This window comes from Schistocerca piceifrons, chromosome 11, assembly GCF_021461385.2.
Source record: "Schistocerca piceifrons isolate TAMUIC-IGC-003096 chromosome 11, iqSchPice1.1, whole genome shotgun sequence".
NCBI lineage: Eukaryota > Metazoa > Arthropoda > Insecta > Orthoptera > Acrididae > Schistocerca > Schistocerca piceifrons.
In genome coordinates, this window is record NC_060148.1 from 103404766 (window position 1) to 103421351 (window position 16586).

Genomic DNA, 16586 nt, shown 5'->3' on the forward strand with positions numbered 1-16586 from the left:
TGAAACACACGACGGAAGTCTGAGAAAACTGCAATTTTTTTAACTGATTAACTACTAAATGGTGTATCACCAAATGGACCACCAAGGCGACAGCGAAATTTTCACGAACAGGTTTTTCTCCGTCTGAGACATTCAAGTACCGAGTGCTTGTAAGTAAAATGCAGCTACTGGCCGAAGTCCACTGTGGTCTGTGAGTATGGTAAGGCAGCGAAACACTGTAGACATGCTAATGCGTTAACGCGAAACAAGTTCGCGCCAGAGGAAATCAATTCCAATGTTGGTTAGCAGGTGCGAATCTGTCACTGTGCAACACCTCGCGGAAGTCTCCGGTGCTCATACTGAACAAGTTCTGCAAGTGGCGGTTAATAATATCGACATTCTGCCTTTCTCACTTGTTTGTCCCTTCCTGTGCACGTTCCGTTCCCAATCCATTACATATGGGAACATTTCTTCCAGTGTAAATCGGTTCCGCAAGGGCGTATTAGCATACCAAGTTCCGCTACCATACAGCAGTTACAGCCCACGATGGGCTCTACTTCAGATTACAAGCACACAGTGGTACAGCGAATGACGGACATTTGCAACACTTAACTAGCTTGACTAGGAATCCCTCATGTCAGGGACGCCCTTCCTCGTACTACTTGGTTGGTTGGTTGGTTGGTTGTTTGAGGTTAAAGGGACCAAACAGCAAGGTCATCAGTCCCTTGTTTCAAATAGACTCCATTCTGCTAACAGGACATCTCAGAAAAGGCAGAACAATAAAACAGAAAAAGGGGAAACGTAAAAGGGCAGTCACGTTGTCATTAGTAAAAACAAACAAGGGAAGTTGGCAAGAGAACGAACCCAACACTATGCTGAAACAGCATAGGCAAGACCACCTGTGACTTAAAAGGTACAACTGCTATAATGCAGAAAGTACGTATGGGAATAGAAAAACTAACCAAGCCTTAAAAAGAAGGGGTAAAAACAGAGTAAAAGGGAAAGAAAAGAGGATTCTGGTCAGGGAGGTGAATCGGGAATCTCTGAACACTGCCTACAGTGGGAGACACCCAAACACTCACCGCCCTGCCCCAACACCAGAGGGAGATTAAAAACATTAAAACTGAGAATAAAAACCACTCTCCCGGAGGAAACCTAGAACCAGAGAGACCATCCGGGAATCGTCAGCCAACATCAAAGGTAAAGTGTGGGGGAGTCTGTACTTAGCACGCAGAGCCAAAAGAAGGGGGCATTCAACCAAAATGTGGGCCACTGACTGGAAGGCTCCACAACCACATAGCGGGGGTGGCTCATCACGCAAAAGGAAACCATGGGTCAGCCTGGTATGGCCAATGCGGAGACGACACAGGGTGGTCGAGTCCTTGCGGGAGAGGCTAAAGGAAGAAGAACGCCATGGGCCTGTATTCACCTTAATGGCACGAAGTTTATTAGACAGTGGAGTAGCCTCCCAAGAATTGGCCCATGACTGTGCAAAGTGGGATTTGATGTGAAGCCGTAAATCCGCTGCAGCAGGGGTTACAGAAAACGGGGGGTAAGTAACTGCTCCCCCAGCCAAACGATCAGCGAGCTCATTACCCGGGATACCCACATGGCCCGGGACCCATAGGAAGTCAATGGAACAAGCAGCACGGTGAAGATCAGCGAGATGGTCATGGATGGCAGAGACCAAGGGATGGCGCGAAAAACACCGGTCAATAGCAAGAAGGCCACTCATCGAGTCCGTACATAACAAAACGCGGTTGTGTTGAGATTGTTTAATAAAGGTAAGGGCCCGGGAAATTGCCATCAATTCCGCAGTAAACACCCCACAGGAGGGTGGCAGTAGATGATTTTCCGTTCCAACAAAGGACGTGAAGGCATACCCAACATGATCAGCAGATTTAGAGCCATCAGTGTAAAAAACAACAGCATCCCGAAACTCCCATAAAATTTGGCGGAAAAAGGAACGGAACACCACCGGGGGGATGGAATCTTTCGGACTGCGGCGGAGATCCATCCGAATTCGAGGCCGAGGAACTAACCAAGGAGGGGTGGAGGGGAGGGAGCGAGGAAGACAGGACAAAGAAGGAAGCCGAAAATCACGGGTAAGAGACGCAAGGCGCAGCCCAACCGGTAAACCCGCCCGAGGGCGGGAGTCAGGCGGGCGACGCCCATGGTCTGGGAATAGGATAGAATAGGAAGGATGAGCGGGAGAAGAACGGATAGTAAGGGCATAAGACACCAGAAGCTGGGACCGCCGAACAGAAAGGGGGGGGGATCCCAGCTTCAACCAGGAGACTATCAACAGGGCTAGTAGGGAAGGCACCGGTGGCCAAACGGATACCACGATGGTGGACTGGATCCAGCACGTGCAGCGTGGAAGGAGCAGCTGAACCATAAACTTGACAACCATAGTCCAAACGTGACAGAACTAGAGCACGATAAAGACGGAGGAGGAGGGAACGGTCCGCACCCCAGGAGGAGTGGGCAAGGAAGCGAAGGACATTGAGTTTACGGAAACATCCTACCTTCAGGAGTCTGATATGGGGCAGCCAAGTGAGCTTGTTGTCGAAAAGAAGACCTAGGAAACGAAACTGTGGAACCACAGGCAATCTTTGTGCAGAGAGATAGAGCTCTGGATCAGGGTGGACCGTAGTACGGCGACAGAAGTGGACCACCCGCGATTTTAAAGGAGAGAACTGAAACCCATGGGAGAGGGTCCATGCAGAGGCACGCCGTATAGCCACCTGGAGCTGCCGTTCTGCAGATGGCATCGAGGAGGAACTAACCCAAATGCAGAAATCATCCACATACAGGGCAGGGGCGACCAAGGGACCGACAGAGGCCACAAGTCCATCGATAGCAATGAGGAAAAGAAGGACACTCAAGACAGAACCCTGTGGGATGCCCGTCTCCTGGGTCCGTGGAGAACTAAAAGCAGTACCAACTCGAACTCTGAATGACCGATGGATCAGGAACTGGCGGATAAAAATCTGGAGTGGGCCCCGAAGACCCCACTGATGAAGGGTTAGTAAGATGTGATGGCGCCAGGCCGTGTCATAGGCCTTGCGAAGGTCAAAAAACACTGCAACCAAATGGCGGCGCTGGGAAAAAGCCTGCCGAACTGCGGATTCCAAGCGAAGTAAATGATCGATTGGAGATCGTCCCTCTCGAAAGCCACACTGGTAAGGGGACAATAGATCCCGAGATTCGAGGACCCAAGTGAGCCGACGGGCTACCAGCCGTTCAAGTAACTTACAACCAACATTGGTCAAACTAATTGGCCGATAGCTGTCAACAGATAGGGGGTTCTGACCAGGCTTAAGGACAGGAACCACAATGCTATCCCTCCACTGAGAAGGGAAGTCACCCTGGAGCCAGATACGGTTAAACACCCGAAGAAGATGGTGCCGTTGTGGAGCACTGAGATGTTGAAGCAGCTGGTTATGAAGGGAATCTGGGCCAGGAGCCGTATCATGAGAAGCAGATAGAGCAGAAAGAAATTCCCATTCAGTGAAAGGTTCGTTGTAAGATTCTGACTCACAAGTGGTGAAACATAAGGTGACAGCTTCAGCCTGCTGTTTTTGATGAAGGAAAGCCAGCTGGATAGGAGGCCGACGCTGATGCCACTGCAAAATGGGTCGCAAGATGTTCTGCGAGAACTAATGGGTCCGTACAAATGCCATCTGGGAGGTGAAGGCCTGGGAGGGTGGACTGCCGATGGCAACCTTGGAGAGAGCGAAGTGTAGCCCATACCCGTGACAGAGGGACAGTGGAACCAAGGGAAGAAACGAATCGTTCCCAACATATCCGCTTGCTCTGTTTGATTAAATAACGGGCTTTAGCGCGAAGGCGCTTAAAGGTAGAAAGGCTGGCTACAGATGGGTGCCTCTTAAAGTGTTGCAAAGCTCGACGGCGATCACGGATGGCAATGGCAATGGCCGTACTCCACCACGGGACTTGCCGACGACGAAATTGTCCAGATGAGCGTGGGACAGCAAGGTTAGCAGCGCGAACAATCGCGTCAGACACGTCACGTAGGACGTCATCAATACAACCCGACAAAGAGGGAGAAAACTCGACCTGTGCAGTATATAGAGGCCAATCGGCGCGGTGGAAAGACCAACGAGGTAACCTCTCCATCGGGGAGCGGGAAGGGAGCGTGATAATCAACGGGAAATGGTCACTATCACAAAGGTCGTCGTGTGGCGACCAGTGTAATGAAGGGAGGAGAGAGGGAGAAGAAAGAGAAAGATCAATGGCAGAAAAGGTACCATGACCAGCACTGAAATGAGTAGGGGAGCCATCATTAAGAAGGCACAGGTCGTGGTCTGCAATAAATTGGTCGATAAGAAGACCTCGTCTAGATGGAAAGGCACTGCCCCACAAAGGATGATGAGCATTAAAATCCCCAAGGAGGAGGGAGGGAGGAGGAAGTTGCTGAAGAAGGGTGGTTAAGGCAGCAGGTGTAAGAGTCCTGTCAGGAGGGAGATAAAGATTGCATACGGTGACTGCAGAGTCTAAGTGGACCCTAACAGCAACTGCTTCCAATGTAGTTTGGAGAGGAATCCACGTGCTAGAAATGTCTGTACGGACCAACGTACAAACGCCACCAGAAGCCCGCAAGGGTCCGACCCGATTTCGACAGAAAACACGGAACCCACGGAGGGTCGGTGAGTGAGCATCAGTAAAATGAGATTCCTGGAGAACCACACAAGCTGCTGAGTAGGACGAAAGAAGGGATTTCAATTCCGGAAGGTGACGATAGTAGCCATTACAATTCCATTGGAGAACCACAGAACGATGGTTTAAATGAGGGCTGAACACGCTAAATCCAGTCATACCGCCGGGTCCCCACCCGTCACCGACAAGGAGGGGGCGACATCCATAAACGACAGGTCAGAATCCGGTTGTGAAGCCGGGGAAGGGACCTCCGGTGACACCAGAGGCTCTTTGTCCCGGGACTTATGTTTCTTCTTCTTTTCAGGCTGAGATCGAGGAGGGCTGTGTGGCATAATGGAGCCAGCTGCAGCAAGATCAGGAACAGAAAGAGACCGGGCGACCTGGGGGCCGATAGACCGCGGCTCTCGCGGTCGCCGCGCTGCAGCAGACCTTTGACCTGGAAGGTGCCGGGAAGGGGCATCCCGGGAGAGGCGCCCTTGACCGGCAGACGCCGAAGGAGTGGGACACTTCTCCGGCTGGGGAGGGGGAGCGGCGCCCAGAGGAGAAGGTGTGGGAGCCGCAGGGGAGGGGGGAAGGAGAGGGGTCTGGGACGGGGGTAAGGAAGGGGGAGGAAGGGATGAAGATGTAACCAAGGCGTAACTAGATGTCATGGACACAGGGTGCAATCGTGCATATTTCTTACGGGCCTCTGTGTAGCTTAAACGATCAAGAGACTTATACTCCTGTATCTTTTTTTCTTTCTTATAGACTGGGCAATCTGCTGAACGTGGAGAATGACTACCATGACAATTTACACATACAGGAGGGGGAACACAGGGACTCCCCTCATGGAGTGGACGTCCACAGTCACCACAGAGAGGGTCCTGGGTACAGCGAGAAGACATGTGGCCAAAACGCAAGCACTTAAAACACCGCATAGGAGGTGGGATGTACGGCTTCACATCACAGCGATAGACCATAATCTTAACTTTCTCAGGAAGGGTATCCCCTTCAAAGGCCAGGATAAAGGCACCAGTATCAGTACGATTATCTTTAGGACCCTTCTGAACACGCCGAACAAAGTGAACACCCCGGCGTCCGAGATTGTCCCGAAGTTCCTCATCAGTTTGAAGGATGAGGTCTCTGTGAAAAATCACACCTTGTACCATATTTAGAGACTGGTGAGGGGTAATGGACACGGGAATTGTGCCAAGATGGGTACAGGCACGAAGGGCCGCAGATTGGGCAGCCGAAGCAGTTTTTATCAGTAATGAACCCGACCGCATCTTGCTCAGGGAGTCCACTTCGCCGAACTTGTCTTCAATGTGTTCCACAAAGAATAAAGGTTTGACACTGGTGAAAGTATCTCCATCAGTCCTGGTGCAAACTAGATAACGGGGGAAAGGTTTTGCCCCTAGACGACGGGCCTGACCCTCCTCCCAGGGGGTAGCCACGGAAGGGAAGGCCGAAGGGGCAAGAGAAGCAGCACTTGAGGAATCAGTACCACGCAGAGAGACGGCCGCAGAAGAGCGGCCAGAGGTTTGGACCCTTATGCGTTTCATCTGCATAGCGTCCGCCCTGATACCACCCACTCCGATCAGGGGCTCTCCTCACGGGCGCCACCCAGCCACAGCAAGGGCCGTCTGGCACGGCGGCCATTGCCGGGAGTTCCGATGCTCCAGGATGACGAGCAACCACTCCAAGGCATGCATGAGGAGGTCACAGCTCAGGTATCAGAAGTGTGATCCCTGTGTGTTCAGGGGGCTCAACCAAAAGGGTACATAGCGACCCCACCACACGGGCTGGCTACCGTGCTGGCTATGCACCCTAGCATCAGACAACGACGTAGAAGAAAAGGTGGAATATACTAGGAGGGCACACGTCGGAGACACTAGGTAAGGTGCTCTTCCCCAAATGGCTCACACTACGGAAGAGAAATTTTGGAATGGAGGTCAAACCCCAGAGGGGGACCAAGGAATGCCAAAAGGAGGAGATGATTACGCAACAAAGCCAGAGTGTAAAACCAACAGAACCAGGAGGATAGCGGGGGCCAACATATGCAAGGACACCAATAGAGGGAGAGGAGAGGGCGAGGGGAAAGGGGTATGGAGGGGAAAGGAGGGGAAGGGAAAGGAAATGCAGCCCGGGAGAGAAAGAAGGCTGCAATGGCTCGGGGCCCCGTGCTCGCCACGCACGTATCCACGAAAGAGTTGTGGACCCCCTGGGGGGACTCGTACTACTTCTGTCCGCTTTCGAACCGCCGTCTTCACATCTTACTCAATGCAACCAGTACATAAGGGGCCTCCTTCATCGACATCTTGGGGAAATACAGAGCTTCTTCTCCGAAATCGAAACATTTATAACTTTTGGGAAACGAAAGCAATACCGACGATTAAGTCAGAATGTAATCGCTCTGAAACTTCCTGGCAGATTAAAACTGTGTGCCCGACCGAGATTCGAACTCGGGACCTTTGCCTTTCGCGGGCAAGTGCTCTACCAACTGAGCTACCGAAGCACGACTCACGCCCGGTACTCACAGCTTTACTTCTGCCAGTACCTCGTCTCCTACCTTGGAAGGTAGGCAAAGGTCCCGAGTTCGAATCTCGGTCGGGCACACAGTTTTAATCTGCCAGGAAGTTTCATATCAGCGCTCACTCCGCTGCAGAGTGAAAAGCTCATTATGTAATCACTCTGTCTGTACGGTAGCTTCCTTTCACGCTTACTTATTGAGATAGAAACAGTCCATCGCCAAGGGAACAACAAGAACGGAAAGATGTAAGAGTGTGCGAATGTACGCTAATCATTTCTTTTTGATCGCTGCATTTGTGCCTACTTTAATTACTAAAACTGCATGCCCAAAAGACAATAAGGAAAGAAGAAATGGGTATGTGAACGTTTGAAAAGAAGAACGACATACTCCATATTAATTTACTCTCTAAAATCCGATATCTCTTGCGGCGAAACATTAGTTAATAAAGTGTAGCGGGACAATGTTCAAAACATGACTGAAAATACGCTACTAAATAGAGATAAGAACTTCTATGATTGATATGTCATCTAAAGTGTACGTACATTTTTAAAATGTTAGAGATAAGGAACTGTGGTAATACAGAATGCTATGCTTGTAACGTACGTTGTTCTACATTGTTCTGGTATTTACAGAGTCACAGAGAAAACATCCTAGGTTTTGGAGGGAAAAACCGTAATTGTAATGATCTGCACTACAACAGAAACAAGAAGCACAACGTAAGGAAAAATAATGTAATGCCTGTTCCAACTCACCAGTGACATTGAAGCAGATAGTTCCTGTCGCTTAGGGTGGGCAGCGGTTATATTCGACAACCTGAATAAATAACTGGCTCCTTTTACCGACCCTCGGTCTCATATGAAACAGTTGCTGGACAGTTCAAAGAAAACTTGAGCCTCATCACACATAGGTACGCTACTCATACAATTATAGTTGGTAGCGACTTCAATCTACCTTCCATATGTTGTCCTAAGTTCATTTTCAGAACCTATACAAAACAACTTCTGTAATTGTTCTTAATGGTCTCTCTAAATTATTTTGAACAATTTGTTCACGAGACCATTCATATTGGAAATGGTTACGAAAACACACTTGACCTCTTAGCCACAAATAATCACGAGCATCACGACGGATACAGGGATTAGTGAACACAGTCGTAGCGAGGATCAATTCCGTAAAAAAGAAATTCACCAAAACTAAACGCGAAATATATCTATAAAAGCTGCTAAAAATTCGGTCGACTTCATTCTAAGAGACACTCCCCAATCCTTCCAAACTATGTAAGTGAAGACCATATGAGGCTTAAAGTTCAAAGAAATGTTATCAACAGCACTCGAGAGATTTGTACCAAATAAATTAGTAAGAGACGGAACTGATACCCCATAAATGTGGCGGAAACTCGAAAGAGATTCTGGTCCTGTGTTAAGTAAACCAGCGGAAAGGCTCAGTAAGTAGCTTTACTACGAGGCGGGTGAGGGGGGAGGGGGGCACAAGGGACCCAACCCTTCGGAGCAGCTAAAATCGTGGCGAATGTCCGCACACCGGTACAGCACGGTTACTCCTGCACGCAGGCTACCCTCAGCCAGGTGTCAGGGCGACACCTCGCCACCGTCTCCACGCTGAGTCACGTTTACTGCCGGCCCAAGTATCATGTGAGACACCACAGTGTGAAATTTTATGCAGCTATCACATTTTACTGGCGGACAGAACACCCAATGAATTGAAAGCACCCGGAAACACTGTACACACTCCCAAGTCACGAGTGATCTTACTCCCTTATTATTGGATATCTGTGTGTGACCTAAAGAGCTGATTCCACACATTCGCGATTAAATGGAGGCCTTTTTAGGAAACTTTTGGCTGCCGCTACTGCTCATCCGTGAACGCCACAGTTTTCTACACTTCAGCAAATCTTATCTCGCTGCACACGACACATTTTGAACAGGTCTTTAATACGGCGTGCATTAATTGCGTTGTGTATTTTGTGATAGGCGAGTATAAATACGAAAACCACCACACATGGTTCCATGTCACAGAAGTGAAGGGCATTTACAGCACTGATTCCGGATTGCTTTTTATACATAAAATTCGTGCAACTTTTATCAAATCATCCTGTCCCTCACGTGTGACGACAGTCACTTTTCCGTGACGTCACGCGTTCTTTGCTGCCATTGGATAAGGGGAGCACACTGAACAGTCGTCGTGTTGATCTACCTGTTTCCGAAGATAAAATTGTCAATTTTATGGTTTTGGTATTCAAATTTGCGTTTTACGACGATTTGCAGTCTAACTGACACATAGCATTTTTGAACTCTTCAAGACGGGTCGTCTTCAGTACTTTGTCATGCCGAAGCGTCTGTAAATGCGACGTCAGTGGCCACCCACGATTCCGAAATTGTGACTTACCATCAATAACGGGTAAGGCTTCTGTAACAGTATCTGGCTAAACGAAATAATGTTTACTGTAGGTTTCTGTCAAACATAATTAGCAAATGCCCCCACAAATCTTATAATTTTGACGTGATTCAGCCCTCTGACGGAAACTAACAACAAATCTACCTCGATTCTCGCAATTGTTGCACTGGAAATGGCACAAATTAAATCTAGATTCTGCCGCCGTTACAGGCTGCACATAGAAATCTACACTGCACTTTAATCGTGTCATTTCAACGTCAAATAAAGAAGCTGGTAAATGACGGCGTCAGAATCACCGACATTCATTCCTCCCTCACATAATATACGACTGAAGCGCAGGCCGCACAGAACACGGCGCGTCTCACAGATCGCTGACGCGTTGCTTTGTCGACACACCGGGCTCTCTCATCAGACAAATAGTAACACGAGAACAGCCCAACAAAGCGATGCAGCGTTGTAGAGTGCTAAAAAAATTTCATCAGCAAATCACAAACGAGGAGACGTGACGTCACAGAGCGATAAAAAATACGAAATGTTTATTTCGTGATGCACAAACATTAAGATAAATTCTCAAGAATTCGCCAACTACTACGCAAATGGCCGCCTCTGTGTAATGAGGGTGTTGGGGAAAGCTAGAGATTGCTGGTTGACCATAACCTTAATTCCAGAACATTGTGAAAATACTGAAATGAACGCGAGTGCTGCGTCTCATCGCCACAAGCGTGTCGGCGTGACGCCACGAGTTGATTCGCGAACGGATGTCAGGATCCGCAACGCCCGCGCACGAAACAGCTTCCTACGTCTGATTACTTTGCAGACGAGTAACATGTGACGTTAAGCATCTAAGCGAGGAAGTTTACAAACGGTTTGAAATTGTTCTTAACGTGTGTTCGAAAGAAAGTGCTCATTCTGAAATACTGGGTGAATACAATCTGGCTAATTTGCGCTCCTTTTTAAAGAAAAGCCCGTTTATCGCGCGTCTAAATTTTGACACGTCATGTCTACTGAAGTGTGGGCCGTACGACGATGTAATTTTTGCAGATACCCTACGGGGTGTGGGGATACTGTCTGCAAACTGCGCCGCAAATAGCTAGGTACTGACAAACTACAACGATACGTCTGATGCCTAAGTTGACTCCATGAACAGCGACAACGTGGCCGGAGTAGGGGTGTAGCGGAAAAATCTCTTCAGTTCTCGTAGTCTTGCGTGCAGTTTCTTGGAAGTCGGTAACTGCCCTCATTCTGAAATACTGTCCGACTAACGGCCGCGTATTTCAGCGCCCTTAGTCACGTTACCGCGCGACGCGCAATGTTTCCAACTGCGGTACTTCTCTTACTGCGTGACAACCACAATTTAAGATTATACCTCTGAATGAGTACATCACGACAACATTGTAGATGTCTGAATTCGGCCACGTTACGCGAAACATTAAAAAATAAATTTCTGCCACGCCTGCAAGCCGCTACACGCCTTGTCGCACTAAAACTCGCTTACTCCAAAAGTTCTGCGTTTGATGGTCTTCGTAAACTTGCGTCCTACGAACATAATCAAGAACGCGAGGTTTTCATTTTAAATGCCTGTTGTACGTGAATTCCGTGGAAATCTACACTGGCACATCGAAACACTAGCCGACTGAATGTGGCGTTATTTTCCATTCGTTCCACGTTATTCTCGCTCAAGTTTTCATGGACTGGAGCAAGGCCATAAGTAACGACCAATGAATCACTGAACACTCAAAACGGTAATTTAACACACTGTTAGCCACCCCCTTTGCTCGTAGCGGTCGTAATTTTTAAAAGTAAGACAAAGTATTAGACAAGAGCAGTAAGTGAGTTACGCGACAAAAACCACACAAAAGCGTGCAGAACATCCGCCGCTCCCATAAATTCCTGCCTTACCTTTCTGTGGTATTCCCGTGGAAACACAAGATAACACAAGCTCTGTCTGGGTAGGCAGGACAACTTCGCACGCTGCTTCCCTCCAGGCTGCTGCGTCACAACTGGGCCGCACAGACAGCCGGCTGCCGCCCCCCCCCCCCCCCCCCAGCGCTGACGTCACGGGGCGGCGTTGCCAGCTCGCGCGGCAGGCGAGGGAACGGGTGCAGCAGGGCGTCAACGTCTGTGTCGGCACTGCCGGACCGCCTGCGTCCCACCCACGCCACAGTCAGTTATCTCGAACCGCGCTATACAGCTGCCAACACACACCCCCTTCGCCTGGCGCCCTAAAAAACCGGATTTCGTCAACCGTTTTCCGAGTACCGCTTTTGGTGAACGCAAAGATGGAACAAAGACGCTGCATTTTGGTCACGGGCTGGTCATCGTGCTGAGTGCCAGTGACTTACGCGCGAGCTTCGCGATTCGTATCGATCATTTGCTACCCCAGAAATGACGGACGAATGTGACAAGTTTTCGTTAAAGAAGGTTACAGGGATATCAATGCTGAGGTCATCGGTGCCTGGGCTCACGTACTACTTTAACTTAAAATAAGTTACACTGAGCACGACACACATTTACCCTCAACGTGTGGACCAACTGAAATCATTGTGATTTTGTTGATACTGGCTACGGCAAAGTTCTAGGTAGTATTAAGACTAGATGGTTGTCATTGTTGCCAGGAGTTACAAAAGTTATTGATACGTATGAACCTTTGAAATCTTTTTTCTATCTCAGAATAGGTGTCCCACGTTGCTGAAACAAATTTAAGAGAACCCACAGTCACTTCTTTGGCTTCATTTCACACAATGCCCATTGAAAATGTTTTTAAATTCAATCCAAAAGTTGGAAATAACCACGGTTTCCGCTTGCTTCAAGAAATAATCAATACCATTTTAATTAACTTGGAAAAGGAAGGTACTTTCACTCAGTCAAAATACGAGCCTTTTACCAATTCTAAGACACTTTTGTGATTTGTTTGGAAAAGTAGAGTTCTCCACTTCAACCTCTGAAATCATTTCATTGGATAACACTAAAAAAATGCTGTTTCTTGGGCTGAACTTTTAAATTTTGAGAATTCTTAAGACAGTAGACTGATGTGCAACATTTCAGACGAGATAGGATGCGTGAACAACATTGTAGCCCAGAAACTTGAGGAATTGGAAAAAGCTAATTTGGAAACAGATAAGAGACTGTGTGATATATTCCATACATTTAAAAGTACAGGTACTTCATGTAAAAATATAGACACGCTTGTGAGTTTTGCTCCTGTTGTACCAGACAATTATTGTTGTGGAAAGAATATTTTCAACTGTGAGTTCCCTTTGGAGGGTGGAATGTGTAGTGCTAGAACCACTTCATTCCCCACAGGTGTTGTGTGTCTCATATTAGAGGCCAAAATCGAACATAAAATTCTTTGTCAAGTACAGAGTAGAGGTGCTCTTATTCGGTAATTCTACTGTCTAATTATTGGATTTATAGTGAATTCCTGCAACGGGTCTTTGTCCTCAGAAGGTGACTGTCGAAAGTAGTTGCTCTCTGTCCCAGTGTACTTAAAAGCAGAATAAGCAAGCATTCTTCAAAACTTTATAATCTATGGATATGGTCAGTATCTGCATCAAGTAAATCCTACCCCATATTTGGCAGATTGGGTTCCACATTTGGAGGCTGCATTCGAGAGACACGTACCGTATGTCGAAGTTTAAGCACCATTAAATATTTTCGTGTGTTTTAATTCAGACGTAAACGTCGAGTGGCTCTTTACATACCACCTCATAGCACCACTCTGCTTCCTAGTCAAGATCCCTAAAATCATTCAGTTCTTATCTTCCCTTAATAGCTATCAATAACATTGTAATATGTTGTCTTGTGTATCCAGTACGAGGGTATTTCATTCCTTAGCTCATACAACTGTCTGACAGGTGGTGGTTTTCTCTGCTATTTTTCCAGTACATGAACGAATTTCAGCCACAATCTAAGTTTGCGTGTCTGGTGTGTGCTCAATGAAACGAAAATAACCTCTGTTTGCCTGGTGGCTGTTGGTATTTGAAGTCAGGAACAGGTTTCATTCGGTACACCGACTTTGCCATTAAATCTGAATTTTGCGGAGAACAGGTAGCCTTCATAATGGCGAGACCCTTTTGCACAGGATTTCGGTCACCCCAGGGATCTTATGTTGATGCTGTGACATTGTTAGGGTGTACTAACATGTAAATTTTATTTTCTACAGATCTCACACAATTTGTTCATTGGGGTTGATCAGCGTTGTTGCTTGCTTTATGAAACAGTGTCGTCTTTGATGTCTGTTTTGAATTTTGTGTGAAGTGTGTTTATGGTACTTTGGGAGCTTTTCGTTGTAATCCTTTTGATTGGGGAGTTTGTTAAATGTAATTAATGCTCGTGTGACGATGATTTTGCGCTGGGAATTGCGTGTGAAGCTCATTTTCATTCTACTAAGTTGCTTGTGATGAATACTCTTGTTTAGCCAGTGTGATGAACTTGGTAAAAATTTAGCATGTTATTTAAGTGACTGTTTCAGGTAGTGTTTTTTCTGTATAAAATTTTCATTTGCGTTATTAGAAAATAGTTACGTGTAGTCGCTCCAAAAGCAGTACGAGGAGAAAAGAAAAAAGGTGGTTGGGGGTCAGTAGACGGAATGCTCAAAAAAGAGACTGCGACGGTACAGAGACGTGTGGGGGATGGATTCTCCCCACTTTTAGCCACGAAAATGTGCAAAATGAAACAGTAGGTTCCTCCGATGCGAGGCAAATGAGTGAGCCAGACTTCAGTGGTGCAGCGGAGATGTTTAGATTTAGGACGTGCACAGCCTGTTCCACTCACAGCTAGCAGTGTTTGGGGTCGAGTGCACAATTTACTAAGTCTGAGTGCGGGCGAGGCTGAAGCAACGATAAGTGAACAGAGGGCAGCAGAGCATGTAGCTCTGAGCAGAACATGATTGGCCAATTTTGCCACACTGATAAAAAGAATAAGCACATAGCGAAGAGTTAAAGGCAGACTGCAGACTTGCTGGCGTCAAAGGAGGAGCTAAACTGAGATTTAGTTGCCGAATATGGCACCTTAACGACTACAGTAGAATCACTGAGCTCAGAAATTGATGATATGGAAGAAACGTTCAGTACTTAAAATCAAGGACGACACTGCGCAATTTGAAGAAGTTACTCGGTCATCGGTCTCTAGACTTACACACTACTTAAACTAATGTACACTAACTTATGCCAAGAACGACACACACACACACACACACACACACACACACACACACACACACACACACACACACGCCCGTGGGAGGACTCTAACCTCCGGCGGGTGGGGCCGCGCAATCCGTGAAACGGCGCCTCAAACCTCGCGGCACTTTGAGAGGTAGGAAACAGGTTAAGTGGGATAGAAGGAGAACAGAAAAAGAGTGAGCGAGAAAGGCTGGTTGCCAGGTGGCTAGAACAGGAGCATGGGGGATGTGACATTGTGATCATAGGAAATTCTTTAATCTACTAAAACAAATGCCCATGTTATCTGGGTACAGGGTGGCGCACGAAATGTGTTACCATTTTGTTTTTGAATATGAACTTTACTGTCAATACAATCTGAAGGGAACATACACTACAATGAAGAGCCGCCCATGGAGATTTGTTCTAACTCAGCGTATACTCAAACTGGCCACCATTTCGTTTCCGACCTTCCTTCAAACGAATACTGAAGTTAGTGATTACCCTACGGCACATGTCGTCCGTAATTTCACTGCAAGCTTGAAGAATAAGTCTTCTGAGCTCCATTAAATCTTGTGGACGTTTCGGGGAAATTTTTTCCTTTAGGAACCCCCAAAGAAAAGGGTCACATGGATCGAGGTCTGGACTATTTGAGTTTTTACACGAGCATTTCGACATGCGGATCATTTCACTCAGGTTTCCAGCTCGCTTCAATCACGGACAAAATTGGCTCCCCAATGGCGGACATATTGACCATGTGCTCAGAACAAATCTCCATGGACGGTTCCTCATTGTAGTATATGTTCCTTTCAGACTGTATTGACACAGTTTATATCCAAAAACAAAAATGGTAAAACATTTCGTGCGCCACCCTGTATGTAAGCCAAGTACGGACACTATTGAGACACTTGGGAGCGAACAAACAGCAGGAAATTTGGAACTGGAAAGTACAGGTGAGGAAACGTTCGATGTTGCAAATACAGTACATGCACAGAAGCCTTAGGAAATCATAACAAATACCTACAGGCAGTCCACTTAAACTGGAATCTAACATTTTATAGGAATCCACAGTATTAGCGAGCTGAAATGAGAAACATTAGGTAATTTTGAAAGAGAAAAAAGGGAGCTCAACTTGGAATCGACCGAAGTACAAGTAGGAACAACTGTGGATGAATAGGCTGACTCGAGAAAGTGCAGAAGAAATTGAGAGCAGAATTCCTGCGTCTGTGATGAAACGAAAATTAAGATGCACTGCGATGTAAAAAGAAAAGAAAATGAGAACGAGAATTGCCGGAAACTACGGAAGACGCTATGATAATCCGATGCTAAACAGCATCTTCTACATTTGCATCTACATCGACATCTACATGCTCTGCAAACGACCGTGGCAGAGAGTGCGTCCCACAGTACCAGTTGTCAGGGTTTCTTCCTGTTCCATTCACGTATGGAGCGCGGGAGGAATGACTGAATGCCTTTGTACGCTTAGTACTTATTTTAATCTTATCCTCACGATCCCTATCTGAGCGGTACGTAGAGGGTTGTAAGTATATTCCTAGCATTACCATCTAAAGGCAGTTCTTGAAACTCTGTTAATAGACTTCCTCGGGATAGTTTGGGTGTGTCTGAGTCTGGAAGTTCAGTTCCTTGCGTACTTCTGTTACACTCCCACGGGTCAAACAAATCCATGACAATTCGTGCTGCCCTTCTCTGTATACGTTCAGTATCCCTTGTTAGTCTCATTTGGTGCGGGTCCCACATACTTGAGCAACATTCTAGAATTGGTGGTACGAGTGGTTTGTAAGCAAAGTCATTTGTAGGCTGACTGATCTCCGCCAGTATTCTTC

General features: G+C 47.1%; 1 non-coding gene across 1 annotated transcript; it reads right to left on the reverse strand.

The window, feature by feature from the left end:
* Positions 1–7082: 7082 nt before the first annotated feature.
* On the reverse strand, positions 7083–7157 carry Trnas-cga. The gene has a single exon. It is a non-coding gene; the product is annotated as a tRNA-Ser (tRNA).
* Between the last annotated feature and the right edge of the window lie 9429 nt (positions 7158–16586).